This window comes from Scaptodrosophila lebanonensis, unplaced genomic scaffold (assembly GCF_003285725.1).
Source record: "Scaptodrosophila lebanonensis strain 11010-0011.00,11010-0021.00 unplaced genomic scaffold, SlebRS2 tig00000155-arrow-arrow-pilon, whole genome shotgun sequence".
Taxonomy (NCBI): Eukaryota; Metazoa; Arthropoda; class Insecta; order Diptera; family Drosophilidae; genus Scaptodrosophila; species Scaptodrosophila lebanonensis.
This window is the reverse complement of record NW_022060594.1, coordinates 35761-53199: the sequence shown is the minus strand read 5'-3', so window position 1 is coordinate 53199 and position 17439 is coordinate 35761. Positions and strand designations below refer to the sequence as shown.

The window sequence follows — 17439 nt, the reverse complement described above, 5'->3', positions numbered from 1 at the left end:
CATTGTTTTTCTTGCTATTTTATAGCGGACTTTTTATCTTCCATAGCGGGTTTTAAGCCATTTTCTAGCTCTATAACCAAAAGTGATAACCATTTTATAGCCATTCTTTTCAAGACATAGCCAACAATCATTGATGAATAATTATTAAGGCTCCATCCTTAACAATCTAGAAAAAAATTAACTAAAATTAAATCATTCCAATACAATACATTAGATTTCACTTCACACACAAATTATTTATTTTCATTTATCATTCTTTACTTTTTCTCAAAACTCACCAAGCTCTGACTTTTAATTCAGGAAGCTGTCTTAACATCAACTAGCCTACACAACCCAGAATTCAGTCTACAACACACTCTCTACCGAGAAGGGTCACAAAAATACAAAATTAATCTTTAAAAAAAAAGTGGAAAAAGTGAAAAAAAAATTAAAAAGTGAAACGTTAAAAAAAAAGTTGGCCGTTTATTCAATTTCAGGGGTAGGCCATACCAAGAGTATAGCAGGACTCATGTCTATCCCTCAGAAGCTGCTTGAACTTATTAATCAAATAATCAAAGTAAGCTATGAAATTTCTGACAGGTGAGTAGAATATAAACTATTTTGAAAAAAAGTAAGCAAACAACACACACAATCGCAAATAGGGAAGCCAATATGAAACTATTACGCTGCTAGTCTGAGGCAGAGCCAAAGAGTTCTATGAAGGAAACATATACGGAGGCAACATTTCCGGTAATTGCGAAGACTGTTTTAGCTTGCGAGTAGCACGTCAAGAAGCTTGACAGTTTCCTTCTCGAGATGAGAAGAGATGAGATGCTAAGATGAGATGATGGACTATGAAAGATTGACGGGATTTTTGTCGCAATCTAACACAACTCCAATTCAAATTTTGACTTCTGGTAGGTGGGATTAAAAGCCACATATGTTTCATTGATGCACAGTTTCTTTTTAAAGAATTCAAGATCTTACGTAAACATTCTAAGAAGACCTCAAGACATTTGACTTATCACATGTCGAATTGGGAGTCAAAAGGTGGAAAGTAGGAAGAATGTGACAATAACGTTACTAACTACCCATGTTTCTATTTTATGTATCATCGAACAGCAGCTTGCCTGTCCTGTATGATCCGAGATCCGAGAAGACTTGAAGCAGATTGAGAAAAGCGTGAGAGAAATCAGGAGCTAGAAGAAGGAAGCCATCAACGAGCTGGAAACGGAACAGCAGTGGTTTTGGTGAAAAAGACAAGTCAGAGTTAATTATGGAAGACTTTCGACATGTAGCAGTCCTCAAAAGCCAAGGAGGAGGTGGAGGCTTTAGTTATCTTGAGATTCTGGATATATGTTCCAACAATTGGAGACATAAGTAAACTTTAGATTCTGGATATATGCTCCAAAGAGACGCATACAAGGGCTTGAGAGCTGTGTAGATATGTGGTTCGGTAAGAAGTCGGTAAACGTTTATATAAATCTGCTGCTGTGAAGGGCAAGTAGCCGAAAAGTCTATTTTTGCTTCGTAGCAAGATCATGATAGAGTGAAGCGATGCTGCACGATGAAGCTGTGGATTGAGATTTTGCCAGCTGAAGAAATTGGTTGCACATGGCGGGGACAATTACGAGAAGTGTCCAAGATCGTGTGGTTTTTTGTTCTTCCCTCGTCTTCAGCGACCATCGGGGGCCACAAGTCGCTCAGTGTAACTGCTTCGGGAATCCCAGCGATCCTGGTGTCGGTTATTTGTTTGGGCGAGCTGAACTCAGGTACTTCAAGTAGTGTCTTGACCTGCCGCGCACATCCTGTCTTGGAGAATGAGTTCGTGTTCTTTGCCAAGCGCCAATTGATCGCGCTCTTCTTGGAAATCAACTGTTGCGAGATGAACGACAATGCAGGGCCGCATTGGGAGTTCCACAACATCTGGGTATTTGCCATACGAGTGCTGCATTCATATTCGTGGTGAAAGGTAAAGGAATGAACAGACAATTGTGGCTTTTGGGTCGGATTTTGGAGAGGGTCTCCAGAAGCCAACCCAAAGATATGGTTTGTAATATTTACTATATACCACTGCTGCTGTCCTCAAGAATGCAACACTTGCCTGGCAATACTAATCAAGATATGAGTCAACTGTTGAAGTTGCATCTGCATTGTCGTGCACCTCGTACTAGTTGGGTGCCAAGAAGAATGTGATCAGTTGCCGCTTGGCAAAGAACATGAACGCTTCCTGCAAGACCTGGTGCCAGCAACGCCAACCCGAATGAATCATCAGAAAGTATCTGTGGACGTCTCGCCCAAGCAGGTAACCCACACCAAGATCCTTGGGACTTGCGATGAAGTTACACTGAGGTGGATTGGGGGAACTGTGGTTGATGGTTAAGTTTCAATTCGTACCCAATCCTTCTTGACAGCCAAATAGGCGGCTCGCGATCTACGGCGCCATTGGCAAACAATTGCTGAAGCTCACGGAATTATTCCACAACCTCATCGTGCAGCGCTGTTTGGCTCAATGAAAGGCGTAGGATACGATTAATGATCTGTGGTTCGCGTAACTAAGACGCAGCAAACACAGATTATTAGGTTGCTTGGGCTTTAACGGCAACAGCATTATATATATGTTTATTGTCTTCCTGCCATCAACGTGATTGCTCAGAGACGTCTACTCTGTTTTCGAAACCAAACCTGTCTCCTGCTAGTGCAAAGCCCCAAACAAAATTTAAACTAAGACTGGATGACCGACATCGACTTGGATGCCCTCAGTTGTCATTGGCAAGGAAATTATTGAAAAACAAAGACTAGGCGAGGTGTTTACAGCCCCATTTGGCATGAATAATAAAAATTAACTGTTGCAAGAAATTTAAGTGTTTTAAGTCATTTTAATAAAAAATTTATGAAATTTGTAACTTTTCAAATCAATATTATTTATATTATTTATATATACACAGCTAAAAGGTAATTAAAATTATAGACAAGCTGTGCCAGTTCGAGCTATAGCGACGTAAAATAAAAATAAAAATCAAATTGAAATAATATGAATTATTAGAATGAATCCATTCAGCTGTTTACAGAAGGAAATGGATGAATGAACATATTGTGTGTATAATTCGATGAATTCGATTTGATGCTTTAAGAAACTGAACGAGTATTTTAAAGTAATCTTTAGAAATGAAATAAATGCATGCATGAAATTATTAAAAGACTTTTGAATAGGATAGGAAATAAACAGTCCCCTTGCTGCCACGTTCTAGGTCCACAAAAAAAATAATTTTAACTTATCCTTATCTAAGTGTCTGTTTTCGTTACTCCCTTAAATATTTGAAAACAGATTCTTGAATTTTTGTTTTAAAAACTTATCTCAATTATAAGTGAAATAATGAAAATAATTCATTTTACAGCTCCAACAATATAAAATATGATAAGATACGGAATTAGAATTGTAGGAATGTAGTTTTGGGACTTTAGTATTATAACGGATCCCATACCATCATTACAGTGTTATACATGTTTTCACGATTCCTGACTGGTTTAACCCTTAAGGAGGAGCGCCAATAATGAGTATTGTATTATTTTAAAGCGAAAAAATCATTCACTTATAGCATTTAGCTTTGAGAGCGTGAGAATTGTAAAATAGGAATATTCACCTTCATTTAAAAACAAATTAAACAAAAATAAACTCGTCCTTTCTCGGACCTAGGAGAATCTGGATGCCAACTTTGGTTATTCTAGCTTTTATAGTTTCTGAGATCCTTGCGTTCATCCAGACGGACAGACGGACGGACGGACGGACATGTCTAGATCAATTTCTCTCGTCATGCTGGTTCAGAATATACATATGTATATACTTTATGGGGTTGGAGATGCTTCCTTCTGCATGTTACATACTTTGCACAAACCTAATATACCCTTTTTACCATACAGGTACAGGGTAAAAGCTCTGATTTCGGCAACGTCTGCCGTAATTAATTTTTTTTAATGAAAATATTTTCTTAGCCAAAAACTGTACTATAGGAGTTCGTTTCGGCTACTTGAGTTTTATTTTGGATAAGAAAAATACGACTTGTAGAATAATCATTATTTTATGAGTTTTATATTTTTAATAATGATTATTGGTTGAGTTGTAAGGTAAAACTCAAAGTTAATCATTAAATTGTAGGAGAATCATTATTTTGTCATTTTTATAACAACACTTATAATGATTGCAGTCCCTGGGTTTTCGCTTAAAGTTCAGTTGCAGTTCAGTTGTTTGTAACATCGATCTATAAAGTCAACATTTTGTGGCATTGCACAAATGAAAGAAAAATCAACTTATAAAGCGCATGCTTAAAAAGCAATTTATTATTGTTCCGTACAATTTCATTCTTGGTCTCGATCTCTGATGACGGACCAACACACCGGCTGTATTCAGTATTCAGTTTTTTGGGAGCCATTGTGTGTCGTGTGTTCAGCACGAAAACAATAATTTATCATTTCTTTTTCAATGGCGTATGGTGTTTTATCTGCTTACATCATTAGTCAGTCCAAGAGTGCAATGCAATGCGATGCGATGCAATGGGATGCAATGGGATGCGATGTGATGCGATGCGATGCGATGGGTACCGATGCCCAGACAAAACCTGTCAGTCAATTGCGCTTTGTGGCTTTGTGCCCGCTTTTCAACGGTTTTCAGGAACACAACCGTGGCCGTGCATTGAAATGGAGCGAGGGCCGTAACGCTGCCATTGATGGTGCTACGGGGTGGGGACAGACTTTGAGAAATCGTTATGCCTTTAATTGCTTATAGAGTTATTAACAATTTTATAATCATTAGTCTGCGATCGGATCTTGTAATTTGAGAAAAATTTGTCTTTAGGCCTACACAGCCACAAGAACAACAACAACAACAACAACCAGTTGATCCACAAAATGTTGGCGATGCTGGTTCCAACTACCTCATCCAATCGATGCAGGTGCGTGCAGTGTAAGTTGAGCTCTAACCCAGCACAAAATCGAAAGCCAGGCAACGATTTGTTTCTCAAACTTCTAAGACCACCCGTAGCGACTAGAGAGCAGTTCCTCCATTTTTTTGTAATTTACTTAATAAGTAGTATAGAAGGAGGGCATTATCACTACATCGACATTCTTCTGTCACATCTAAGCATAGTTTAAGATTTAAGTTATTCATTTATTCCCTTAATGACAAGTTTTATTTCGCAAAAAAAGAAATTAATCAACTTCAGCGAATTCTATAACATTTTTCAAGTTGATACTGAATATTAAAAACCCATGTTTGTAAAATATATTTATTTATTTTCACATTATTTGCCTTTCAAGTACTTTTCTTGAGTCATAATTAGCCATCATGTGAATATCCCATCCGCCTTGTTACCTTTTCTTCATTGTTTTTATATCTTGATGGAAGCGTTTTTCTTATTCTTCACTAAGATCTCCTTAATCATTTCTATATGGATATGGAGGTAGTGCACTTTTATGCTCATACTGCAACCTACATTTTTGAAGTTTTGAAGCATATCCTCTATATAGTTATCTATGATAATCAGCATGACGAGAAAAATCAATATAATATATCCTTCGGTACGTCTGTATGAACGCCGAATTCTTTTGAACCCAAACAGCTAGGGACGCCAACTTCGGTAGGTAGACTTGTCTGATGCATTTGCAAATCAAGTTTATTCAAAACTTTGTATAAATGGCCTATATTTTTAATAGCTTTCATAGAAACGATCGGTGCAAAATTCACTCTTGCTACAATCAATTTTCTGTTTTAAAAAATATATTGAGAAGATTTTGTATTTATGCGTTTTGTACAGTACCGAAGCGTATTATCAAAAACTTTTCTATTTATTTTGATAACAGGTCTCTCTCTCTCTCTCTCTCCAAACTTGTATCAAAATCTATGCACTATATCATATATGTAGCTGTATTATGATGATGACTGGTACAATAAAATGTATTTCAGTCATTCAATGGGGAAAATGTTGGCTACAGGATTTTCAAGCGTTGGACTCGCACGACTTTAATGTTCTGCTATCTATATAATTGGGTAAGAATATTTTTGTTTGGTTCGATTTCCAATGAGGTACAGTTTCCCGATTTACCCATAATTGTGCCTACAAAACTAGGGCATTTAAGTGTAAATATGCTCCTGTTCGAAATCCTATTCCGAATTATTCGAAAATGAAAACTTCATTTGATTTTGTCGAACTTAATTAATGTAGTGAAAGCTCGCTTAGTGAGTGTACGGCCAAGAAAGTTTTTACTGTATTTCGTATTTATTTTCTAATGCATCTTTCAATCGTTGGAATTCATCACTTACATTATAGTTCCAAAATCTTATTGGTAGATCAAGCGACTTACCCCTTCGCATTGATTTTCGAAATTCTCATTTGCATTTGATTCTGGAAAACCCTATTTGGCGACTCTAATATTCTAGGCTAGTGTAGCAAATACTAGAATTCATTCAGTATGTGTAAAACTTTGATTTTAGGGTTAATTTTGTGCTTCTTCTTGGCTTTGATTGGGATTTCTGCCCCGATCCGCGTCACGCACTAAGCGCTATCTCCATTTAATTTCACACACGCTTGCACAGCACACGCACAACACATCAAGCATTACACACACACACACACACAGAGACAGACACACACATGTACAGGCAGGCAGGCAGTATGGAACACAGTTAGAGTTCAAAGCCATTAGCAAATTAAGCACGGAAATGCGTGTGGGTGTGAATCCAAGATAAAGATAGAATTGCATTGTATTTTGGCGATGGCAGCGATAAGCTAACGGGAAGCTGATGGCATACAGATCTAATAGAGATGTGCGTGAGCTGGCGCGTGATTTGTGTCTCTCTTCGATATAAATCGATCGATCTATGCAGCACTCTTTCGAATATTCTTAGGAGAAATGTAATCCCGCAAAAAAATGGCTAAAGTTTAACAAAAAAAAATTAACAAAAATTAAAAAAAATTTTTTAAAATGTTTAACAAATATTTACAAATTATAAAATAATAATAAAAAACATTTTGCAAAATATTCAAAAAAAAATACAAAAAGAAATTAAACAAATTAAGTGAATGCAATAGCAATCTTTTGAATTCTGAAAACATAAACACCATTCTAAGTATGCCACCGATATTTGTTTCGCTAATTTAGTTCCTTAAACAATTAGCTCAGCTTTTTTGGCAAGTACTCGTATAATATCTAATAATTTGGTCAACATTTTTGAAACACATATAAGCTTTTAAAAGTAAAAGAACTGATTCTATTTAAGGTTAAAAATAAAGGATATTGAATTGACTTTTTAGAGATTCGTGTATTAAGCCGCTGTAATAATGGATCAAAAATTATTTTATTTCTAAGACTATATTCTATCCAACTCAACGACCTGCCTTGAAAAAATATCAATTGATTCCAAATGCTAAGGTAGGTAGCGTGCGTGATGCAAAATTCATAGTATGGTGACAAAGGACAGCGTGATCGTGAAAGTGTATATCCTATTGTGTCACGCGCCCATCGCTTCGCACGCACATACTCACATGCAGAGAAACTCGTGCGCTCATCAATTCAAATGTATGGAAAATCGGTTTACGCTTTACAAAAATGGAAATAAAATTAACACACTTCAAATCGGCGATGGCTATAGCAATGGTGATGGTGATGGCGATGGCGATGGCCATGGTTCTGCCAACGGCCAACCGACGAGAACAATAAATAAAGCGTAGCGAAAGTGCGACACGAACGAGAAAATAACAATGTTATAAATCACTTATTGCTAAACGAGGGGGTGGGGCGAGGGGTGAGACATTTGTGATGGTGATGTTGCAGCCGTTGATAAATTGCCAGGCAGCAGCAACAACAACAACAACAAATGCAGCCACAATAGATGTGTATCTGTATCTGTATCTGATAGATACGCAGTTACATTTACAAAATTGCACAAAAATGCACAGAGCTGTAGATTTTCGTCGTTTAGCTAAATGCCAGACTCGGTTCGCAACTATACTACGAGCATACGCGTATGTATGTGTCTAATGTGTCTATACATATAGCGCCGACCTGACCTTAATTTGCAGTCATCGGCAGCGGCAATTAATAGCAACCGCTGACCAACCGATCTGCCACAAAATCATGCTTAAGCTTTAGCAACACGCAGCTGTGACGATGCCAGCAACATGTTGCCGTAGTCAATTTCGAATATTGTGCTGCGCAACATTCGAAGTCGAGCAACAAGTGGCCGCTTGAGTTGCCAAGCAACATTGAAGTGCCGCATAGTTAAAGGCAAATCAGAAACATCCAACACTTTAATGGGTCTAATTTAAACGGTTTTCTACAGAATTCAATTGGAATATGATCGTACTGTAACACATACTATATGTAATAGCTTTTATGGAGTTGGAATATTTTTTCCAGTGAAAACGTTAGTTCACTAAATGGCTTGTTGAACATTATGGAAAGGACATTTCTTTATTTCGCATGTTCGCATTAAACTCAAACTGGCAATAAACTATAGCATATTTGAAAAGATTTTATTGAACAGCCAACAGTATCTGCTGAGAACATTATGTTTACCGGTTTTTTTTTTTTTCTTCAAATATAAATAATATTGTATCACAAACTATTACAAAATAAAAATTCCAGAATGATAACAATATAAAGCTACAAATGCTCAGTGAAAGTAAAGGCTATCTTACACCAAAGTGTGTCTTAATATATACTTATTTCTCTACCTGAAACAATCCTGAAATCCAAAATGAAATTGGAAATGTTCATAAATTCGAGCAAAACTTGCCCTTAGTAACAGCTCTGCAGCAACATGTTGCTAAGCGCTGACGCCACTTACTGGCATGTCGGCAACGCGGTTGCCCAACACTAAAACGTTTAGTTGGGAAACGTAAAGCATTGCGTTCACAACATCGCTCTTGCTCTCACACACTTGCCAACCCTACGTGGCGCTCTCAACATTTTGGGTGTGTGTCTGTGCCTGTGTGCCGTGTCTGTGGCTGTGTCTGTGTGCGTGTGTGTGTTTGCGTTTTGGCCGGCTGCGCAACTTCGAAAAGCAGCGACGGCATTCTGCTAGGTTTTGAGTTTGGCGTTTCAGTTGTGTTTGAAAGGCGGATGCGTTCAGTTGGTCGCAGCTCGTGCTCTCCTCTCTGTCTCTCTGCCATTGTATATTCGTTCTGTTTTTGCCAACGCTCTCAACAAATATTGTTAACTGTGCATCATAGTAACGGGCGCGCGTTCTTGTTATTTAGCGTGCGTGTGTGTGCGCGTCAATTAGACAATGAGAATTGGTAATTCCTATATTATATTTTTTTGTATTCCCCGAGTTACAATTTATGACACATGCCGAAAAAGTTTAAAAATAAACAGCAAAGTGTGTGACAAAAACCACAAACTAACACACAAACGTGTGTAGGAATATATATATATATATAGTTTTTTTTTACGACGTCCTAATCTCAAACGCTGCTCTTTTACTAAATTTTTTTGTTTTGTTGACTCACGTGCGGCCACAAGTTGGCCCCAAAAGTTTGTGTTATTTCGCTAAAAACTGTTTTTTTGTTGTTGTTGCTGTTCTTGTTCAAAATAAAACACTTAAAAGCCACGCAAATGTAAAAAGTGCATTAAATTCTTTGTTAACTTAAAGCGACGCACATGAGCAGTAAAGAAGAAGAAAAAAAACATGACTCGATGAGTAGAAAAAAAAACACAAAAAACTGGTTTTGACCCGCTTCGAAAAGACGCCTAGTCCGTCGTTGTCGTTGTTGTTGCTGTTATTAACGTGTTCGGCAATGTTAACGCTCAAAAGCGTTGCCACAAATGCAAACAATGCATAAACTTTAACAAAAATACCACAAATGGAAACTCTTGAATGGAGAATGCAACAAACATAACAAAAGCGAAAACTATGTGGAAAATTGCAACGCTCGCGGCAGAGACTGGCCTAAAAAATATTGTCAATTGTGTTTGCAAAATGTTGTTTTATGTCGCCTATTTTATTGTTTTACTTTCCTGTTCTTTTTGCCGCGGAAAAAGTGTCCAAAAATTTGCATCGGATGTGGCCTGCAATTCCCGGAGCTTCAACTTGTTTTTTTTTTTTTTTTTTTTGCACTAATTGTGGCACCCTGGCGATATGTGGGATTCAATTTATAGAAGATAAAGAAAAATGAATATTTTAGTGGACGTAAGAGAGACAATGTGTCCCGCAACTCCCATAACAGACGCGCTTTCAAAGCGAATTGTGTTTTTCAATATTTTGCGAGCTCTGTCTTTTTAGCGTTTTTTTTCTTACCGCAGAAATGAACTCAATTGTATTTGGACTTATGAAGAAATATTGAAAGCAATTATAATTTCCTAAAGTTTACGATTGTGGTTTCCTCTCATAAAGTATACATTTTCAGAGTTTCAATTTCAATTAAGATAGTTAATATATTGAAACGGTTTTCAATTCACTCCTATAAAATATGAATTCCTCCTGAAAGAAAAATGCATTTTCTAAAAAATGCAATTGCAGTTTTTAAATGAGACGACAATATTCTTCTCAGATATTATTATTAGACCTGGCACGGACTGTGTTTTTCAACATTGCCGAGATCTGTCAGCTGTGTACCGAAAAGAACGAACAATATGCTTTTTATTGAATGCCAGCTCAATAAATCAATCAATTTTTTATTGCATAGAGATTATTGCATGTCCATTTTTCTCAGACCTGGAATTTTTTTTGTATTCTTCAATATTCTGCAACAGTACCAAGGCTGTTTTTAATTCATTTGTAGAAAGGGAATTTCAATTTTCAATTACGATAGTGCAGTGAGTTTTAATTCCTCCTATAAACTATAATAATTTAATTTTTCGCTTTTCATTTTTGGCTGTGAAAATGCAAACGAAATTTATTTGAAATGTGTTAGGAATTGTGAATAATTTGTGGCTCCATTTATAAATTTGTAAACATAAAGCATGCCCATTCAATAATCGTCAACAATAAAAATTGTTTTAATATAACATGGATTCTATCGTACCTCGGTATGCAGACTTGCTATAGGATTTTTTGAACCTTTTCATATTCAGAAATTTATTTAGCTACGGTCACACGTGCCACCAATTTTTACACAAACTTGTGTTATTTTAAAAGTATGCTTTCAAGATCAATTTACAAAGAAGTTTGTTGAACAGAAAATGAAATATCAGCTTAGAGTTCTTCTAAGTTTTCATTAAAGTCACATTCGACTAAAGATATAAATGTACGGAAATTCTTCGTCTAAAATTTTAGTGCTATTTAGAACTCTTTTATCAAGTGTTAAAAAGATTTACAGAACGCATTTAATAAACGAAAACTTTATTCGCAACACAAAAGCAAAAGAACACCATTCCTATGGCATTAATTAAACGAAAATTCCCTTTTCTTAAAGCTCAAAAGCATATAAATAATCTCTTCACTGTCTGATACTCTAGAGAAAAAGGATAGATAAAATTGTGAATTTGTAATAAATTCAAAAGCACAGCGTTTTACAAAGATGCGGACTCTATCTATTTTTGTAACATTTGTTCCGATTTAGAAATTTTCAAATTTAAAAAAAAAACTCTTCAAGTGAAGTATACTTTCCGATTCAATCGATATAAAAATGAACTTTCCAAAAACTTCATTTAATAGAGGCCTTGTAAAACGAGCAAAGTTTTTCTTCTGTATAAAATTACCAAGAAAACAAGCATTTCAAATAGCTCCGATTAGTGCTGGGAAACACATAAGGATTAGGATAAAGCAGCTTTGAATATAATATTCGAAGAAGATTGCAGAAACCATAACTATGTTGGAATCTCAATTCAAGCGAATTTAAGAACAATGTAGAAAAGAAGTCCGGCAATAATAGAATTCAATATTCACTCTTCTTAAAATAGTTTTAATTAGAAACATGCAGGACGTTGTACGCTGGAACCAGCAAGTAATACTTCATTTGAAGGAATTCCTTAAGGGTTCGTTTTATTAATAAAGAAATGTTAACAATTAATATATACAGAAACAATTTATTGAATCTCTTATACTTATGTTCTGGGACTTTTAATACTTCGGTTCGAAAGAATCTGACAGAATGTCTAATACCTTATATGAAATGATTTAAAAATAATTATCCCATAATCTTTTAATACGCTTGTTTACAGGATTGCGGATTACTTGATCATCGAATTTGTATTCAAATAGTTTCGAATTTTTTATCTTTTTCAGCTAAACACTCAATTAGTTGTCACTTAAAGTAGAGCTGATTGAAAACCAGCTAAGGTTAGTGTTAATGAATATCCTGAATCAGAGATACATATTTCCGATTTTCATTCTGAAACGATTTCATATCCTGTGTTGGAGAAACCCAATTTAATTGTAAAATTTGTATCCATAATTTTTATCCAGTTATGAAAAGTCCCCAATTACATAATTGTCGTATAAACAACAATTGAAATAAACTTCATTATAATCGTGGCAGGGGCTTAGGGCTCAGGTGGTATAAATATTCCAACAAACACGTAGCAACCAGATAGTAGTAGTACTTAGTAGTACAAATTACATAATTTTGTGTAATTTTGGACAAATGGTGATGGTATGAGAGCTTCCGCTCGCATGATTAATGCTCTGTTTGAATTTAGATGGACTTCCTGCTAGGCGATATTTTGTGCAACCGGCTCAAGCGACCAATCAATGTCTTTAAGCTAATTGCACGTATTTTTCCTTGAATGCCTCTCTAAGTGCCTTCCAAGTAATGTCCGCCCACTCGGCAGGCAGCGTACGAGTATTGCAATTGTTGACTCTGCCCTCGATTGGCAGCGCGGCATTATAAATTCAGGTGCTGAAAATTGAAGCGTGCTACACGAATATGTCAAGGCCTGCACTGAATATCGATTTAGCATTTGTGCATGCATGCTTGTGCTGGCACTGGCACTGGCGCTGGTGCTGGTGCTTATGCTTGCACCGTAAGAAGCTTAAGAGGGTAAATGCAAATGCAAATTGGAGTGGGAGTGGGAGTTGGAGTGTGGAGTGTGGAAGGAGAGAGCATTGAATTAATGCACAAACCTGTTGCACTCTCAGGACATTTGGGCATTCATGAATATAAATACATATACACATTTGTTCCTATGTGTGGGTTAACAACATTTTTAGGCCATGTGAGTCAGCCAGCCACACAGCTGGCAGCGTGGGTGCTTATCGCAAAGTCAGTTTTTACAAGTACAATGTAAAAAAAAAATGCCCGTAAATAAACAAACAATTGGCTAATCAAGCGCACTCTCCCAGCACTCTCTCTCACACACACACACACACTCACACACACTTCTGTGTGTGTGTGACAAAACGTGACTGCGGTATTTCAAATCGAAGGTGATAAGAGAGAGGCCGGGCCACCCAACTGCTTCTTTGCCGCACGATAAGAATCAACAGCAAGAACAAAATATTTGAAAATCAGGCAAATAAAGGAAAACTCCTCTCCACCAATAAATATACATACTGCATACATACATACTTATATGTACATATATAGTAATATGTGTGTATGGTATGTACAAACAGACGTTTGCTATTTAAGTATGCGGACAAGCACTTGGTCCCGTGTGTCTTATTATTTATCTGTTACTTTTGCCGCGCGAGTCTCTCCCGCTCTGTCTTTCCCTCTCTCTCTCTCTCTCTCTCTCTCTCTTTGTCTGCACGACGTGTTTCGACTTCAGACAGTCAACAATTTCCGTTACAAAACTGGCCTGAGAACAAGTGGTGTGCGTATGTTGTTAGCCGCGGTAGCAACTGCTCGCTTTGCTCATACACTCTACTGGAAAGTCTAAACGCATTATGGATACATTTTTTATGATCAACATGATAAGACTGATCGATAAACGATAGCTTTTGCACCATAACAGCCACAGAAAAAACAAGAAAGCGCAATTTTCTTACAAAACCTGCTGTTTTTCAAAATATCCTAGCATTCATTAATCTAGAGTTCAATTTAAATCGGTGCAAAAATGCAAGTCTTTAAGCTCTTTAAATCAAAATCGGTTCCGTATATCCCTTTCAGACCCTGATGCATCAATTGTGAGGGTAGGTTCTGTCCAACATATTTCCATTTACATATGTATATTTAACAAATGTTTATAAGACCTAAACACTTCGATTGTGCATGTTATTGTTTCCATTTGTTTCTCACATTGAACATGAGTAAATTTCTCGAGAAACTTTTCAGTTTTGACAAAATAAGCTGCAGAAATAAGAAGACACTTCAATATAAAATTAAATTAAAAAACAGCGAAAAACTAGCGAAATTAACGCATTTTAAATTTGTCAATAATAAATTCTAGTGTTTAAGAAAAGTTTCAGTCAATTGTTGAAAAAAAAAGAAGAAGCTTTTCAGCTAACATTTTAAGCGGATGTCCAGAAAATCCATGAAAGATATTTAATTTGCGAAACCTAGACATTGAGAAAATTTTCATAAAATATAAAGATATAAGCATATAGCTGTCATATGGTCGCAGCAAAGATTACTTTTAGTTGAAGCAGATCTGAGGCGTAGTAGGGCATGCAAGAGTCGGCGTCGCGCGACTTAAGCGTTCTACTCGATTTTTGTATTTTGTGCTGCCAACTTAAAAATGCAAAGACAAAGCGCGCAAATGTTACTCACACACACAAACACACGCACACATATGTACATTTGCTCGCACTTGTGCCCCTCATACACACATGCATATGTACATACACACACGTAGTTTTGTCACACTCCACACTCGCACACACACACACACACACAGTCGTACTCTCTCAGATAATCGCACTCTCGCCACCGAAATCAGTCGTGTGTGACGTATTTGTGTGACGGCAGCGACGCTAGATTGTTTTTTGCCGCTGCTGTTTCCTATTGCTTATGGCGCAGAGTAAAGGCCAACATTTGGCATTTCTGATGTTGCCTGAGAGTCAAAGTTGGCCCAGAAGAAGTTGGTGGCAGTTTGAACTCGTTGGGGGCAATCAGCTACTAGATACTTGAATACATACACGTACAGCGCCTGCGAAGTGTTTTGTGGCAAAAGAAAACTATTATCGTACCGTCTTTTGTCTGCAGCACCATTAAGTTTGAAACCTTAACTTACTTTTTAAAGTCAGACGATTTCCTTTCGACCTCCGAAAATGTTTACTGTTGAAATAATATGTTGAGAAAATATCCTGAGAAGGTCAAAAATAAATCAAATATATATAATATATATATCAAATATATATTATATAGGAATGGTAATTCAGCAAGAAAAGATTATATTATATCTGTTCACAGCAATTTGATTTTGTTGCAAGCGAGCAAAACAAAGATGGGAACAAAGCAAATTCTTTTTTCAAAAGAATATAGTATTGAGCCTCCATGCAGTTAAAAAAAGTATTGTACTTTTTAAAATGTTGCACAAATCGCTTCGAGGGCTACTAGCTCTTAATGAAAAAAGAAGAGAATTGTATCAATTGTACCAAATACATATTTCATGACTTGTTTTCTTATATGTCTGTCGTTTTCTAATAACCTTTAAACATCACTTCCTTTTATTACTTGTTACTTGCCAATTGGTTAAGGACCTCGAATAAGGAAAGGAATACAAGTATTCTTCACTCCTGAGGAGCATTTTTGTTTGTTTTTTTTTTTTGTTTTTTCGTTTTGTAAATCACTTTCGAGTGACTTTAGTTTCTGTGCCAAATTAAATATAAGAAGCAATTTGAAAAAAACATACCAAACTAATTACTTTGATTTTTCTTTTCACTCTCTCTTTACAGCTCCCAGTCGTAACTGAGCCCTGAGAGCACTCAGTACCGTGAAAAGAAGAAGAAGAAGAAGCAGGGGAAAAGCGAAACTTTAACTTCACTCGAGAACACCCAACAACTTTGCGGAGCAAATAAAACAAGTGTTGAGCCGTAAAGCTCATTGCTTCAAGTGTGTCAAAATCGTGCGAAAATTGTTAAATTAAAATCGCATTAGAGAAGTTAATTTTTTTCAATTTTTTTTCCGTTTATGGTGCAACTAAACAAAACAAAACACAAAGAAAAAAAGGAGGAATTGTGCGCTAAATAATAAAGAAAAAACAACACAAATTAAAACACATACTACATATATAGATAGCAACTGCTTGAAAGACGTGGAAGTGACGCAGTGCCGAAGTGTGTTAAGCGAAAACTCGAAGCAACGACAACAATAACAAAACAGACGCAAAAATGGGCCAACAACAACAGCAGAGAGCAGCGCGACTTGCCACTCTCTACATCATACTCTGCAGCTGTCTGACTATAGGTGAGTGGCTTCTTGCATTGCAATTTCGCATTTGTGCGTTTATAATTAGACCCCAGTGGGACGGGATGGGGCGGTACTGGACGGGACCGCACCAGACCGGACCCCACCAGAGCACTGCGAATGAAGTTATTTTGGCAAAGCGAGTCGCGGCAGGGGGAACGGATTTGGCATTTTGTGCGCATTTAAGCATAAATTGCCTTAAAATTAGAAATTTATGTTCGATCGTGAAATGTGGAGCAACACAGCTCAATTTCTAGCTCTAGCACATTATTGGGTCTAGCGGATCGTTCATCTTAATGTCTTTCGACGGGGTCTACTTGTATATACATTAAGCGAGAAACAAGGAAAAACAAAAAAAAAAAAAAAAAAAGCACAGTCTTTATTGTGCGCATTCATTTTATGACTGATACAGTGATATGCTTGTTATACTTTAATTTACATGAATGCGGCACATTGAACCAGCCAGCCAACCAACCAACCAACCAAGCAACCTCTTCTATAAGCAGGTGATAAAACGATTTCGTCAAGTAATTGTGAAAACTAAATCCCACAACTGTCATAGGAACAACTACCTGACCATGAAAATGTATATCGCAAGCCCAAAACAAATAATTGCCGAGGCCCAGCAACAAGCTGTGAGATGGAACTACAGGCTTATCAGTCGAACTGCTCCTAAAATGGTAGTGTCAATATTTGTGCTCGCAGCCAAAATATGGCCCACTATCAGGCATAGAACTATGCTAATATTATAAATTCATGTGCATTAATTCTGTGATTACAAACAACCTTGCGATTAAACGCCAAACAGATATATAATGAGTACAGAGAAAAATGTCATTAGTATTTTTCCCAAAGTCATTTATTTATGCCTTTTGTGGCATCACAAAATGCGCAAATACTTTCAAGTGTAATGGCCCTATCACATCACAGAGCAGTCCAATTAAGATGGCTTGACTTATGGCGCCCAATGAAGGGCCCAACAAATTCATATTCTTATCTGGTAGTAATCTTATTTAACAGGGCAGAGATGCATCTAGATTTTTCTTTGTAACTGTAACATTATACTATAAGTTAAAGCGAAGGACCCAATCAATTTTTATTTATATCTGGTAGTAATTTTATTCAATAGAACAGAGACACATCTAGATTTTTCTTTTCAATTTACACACATATA

The 17439-nt window shown here is 36.6% G+C and overlaps 1 long non-coding RNA gene across 2 annotated transcripts; it reads left to right on the top strand.

The window, feature by feature from the left end:
• The first annotated feature begins 432 nt into the window (after positions 1-432).
• LOC115629512 lies at positions 433-2898 on the top strand. 2 transcript variants are annotated; one of them, XR_003995922.1, is made up of 4 exons: positions 433-579; positions 642-896; positions 952-1029; positions 1105-2898. It is a non-coding gene; the product is annotated as an uncharacterized LOC115629512 (long non-coding RNA). The 2 variants fall into 2 exon arrangements; XR_003995923.1 differs by having other exon boundaries at positions 1102-2898.
• The last annotated feature ends 14541 nt before the right edge of the window (positions 2899-17439 follow it).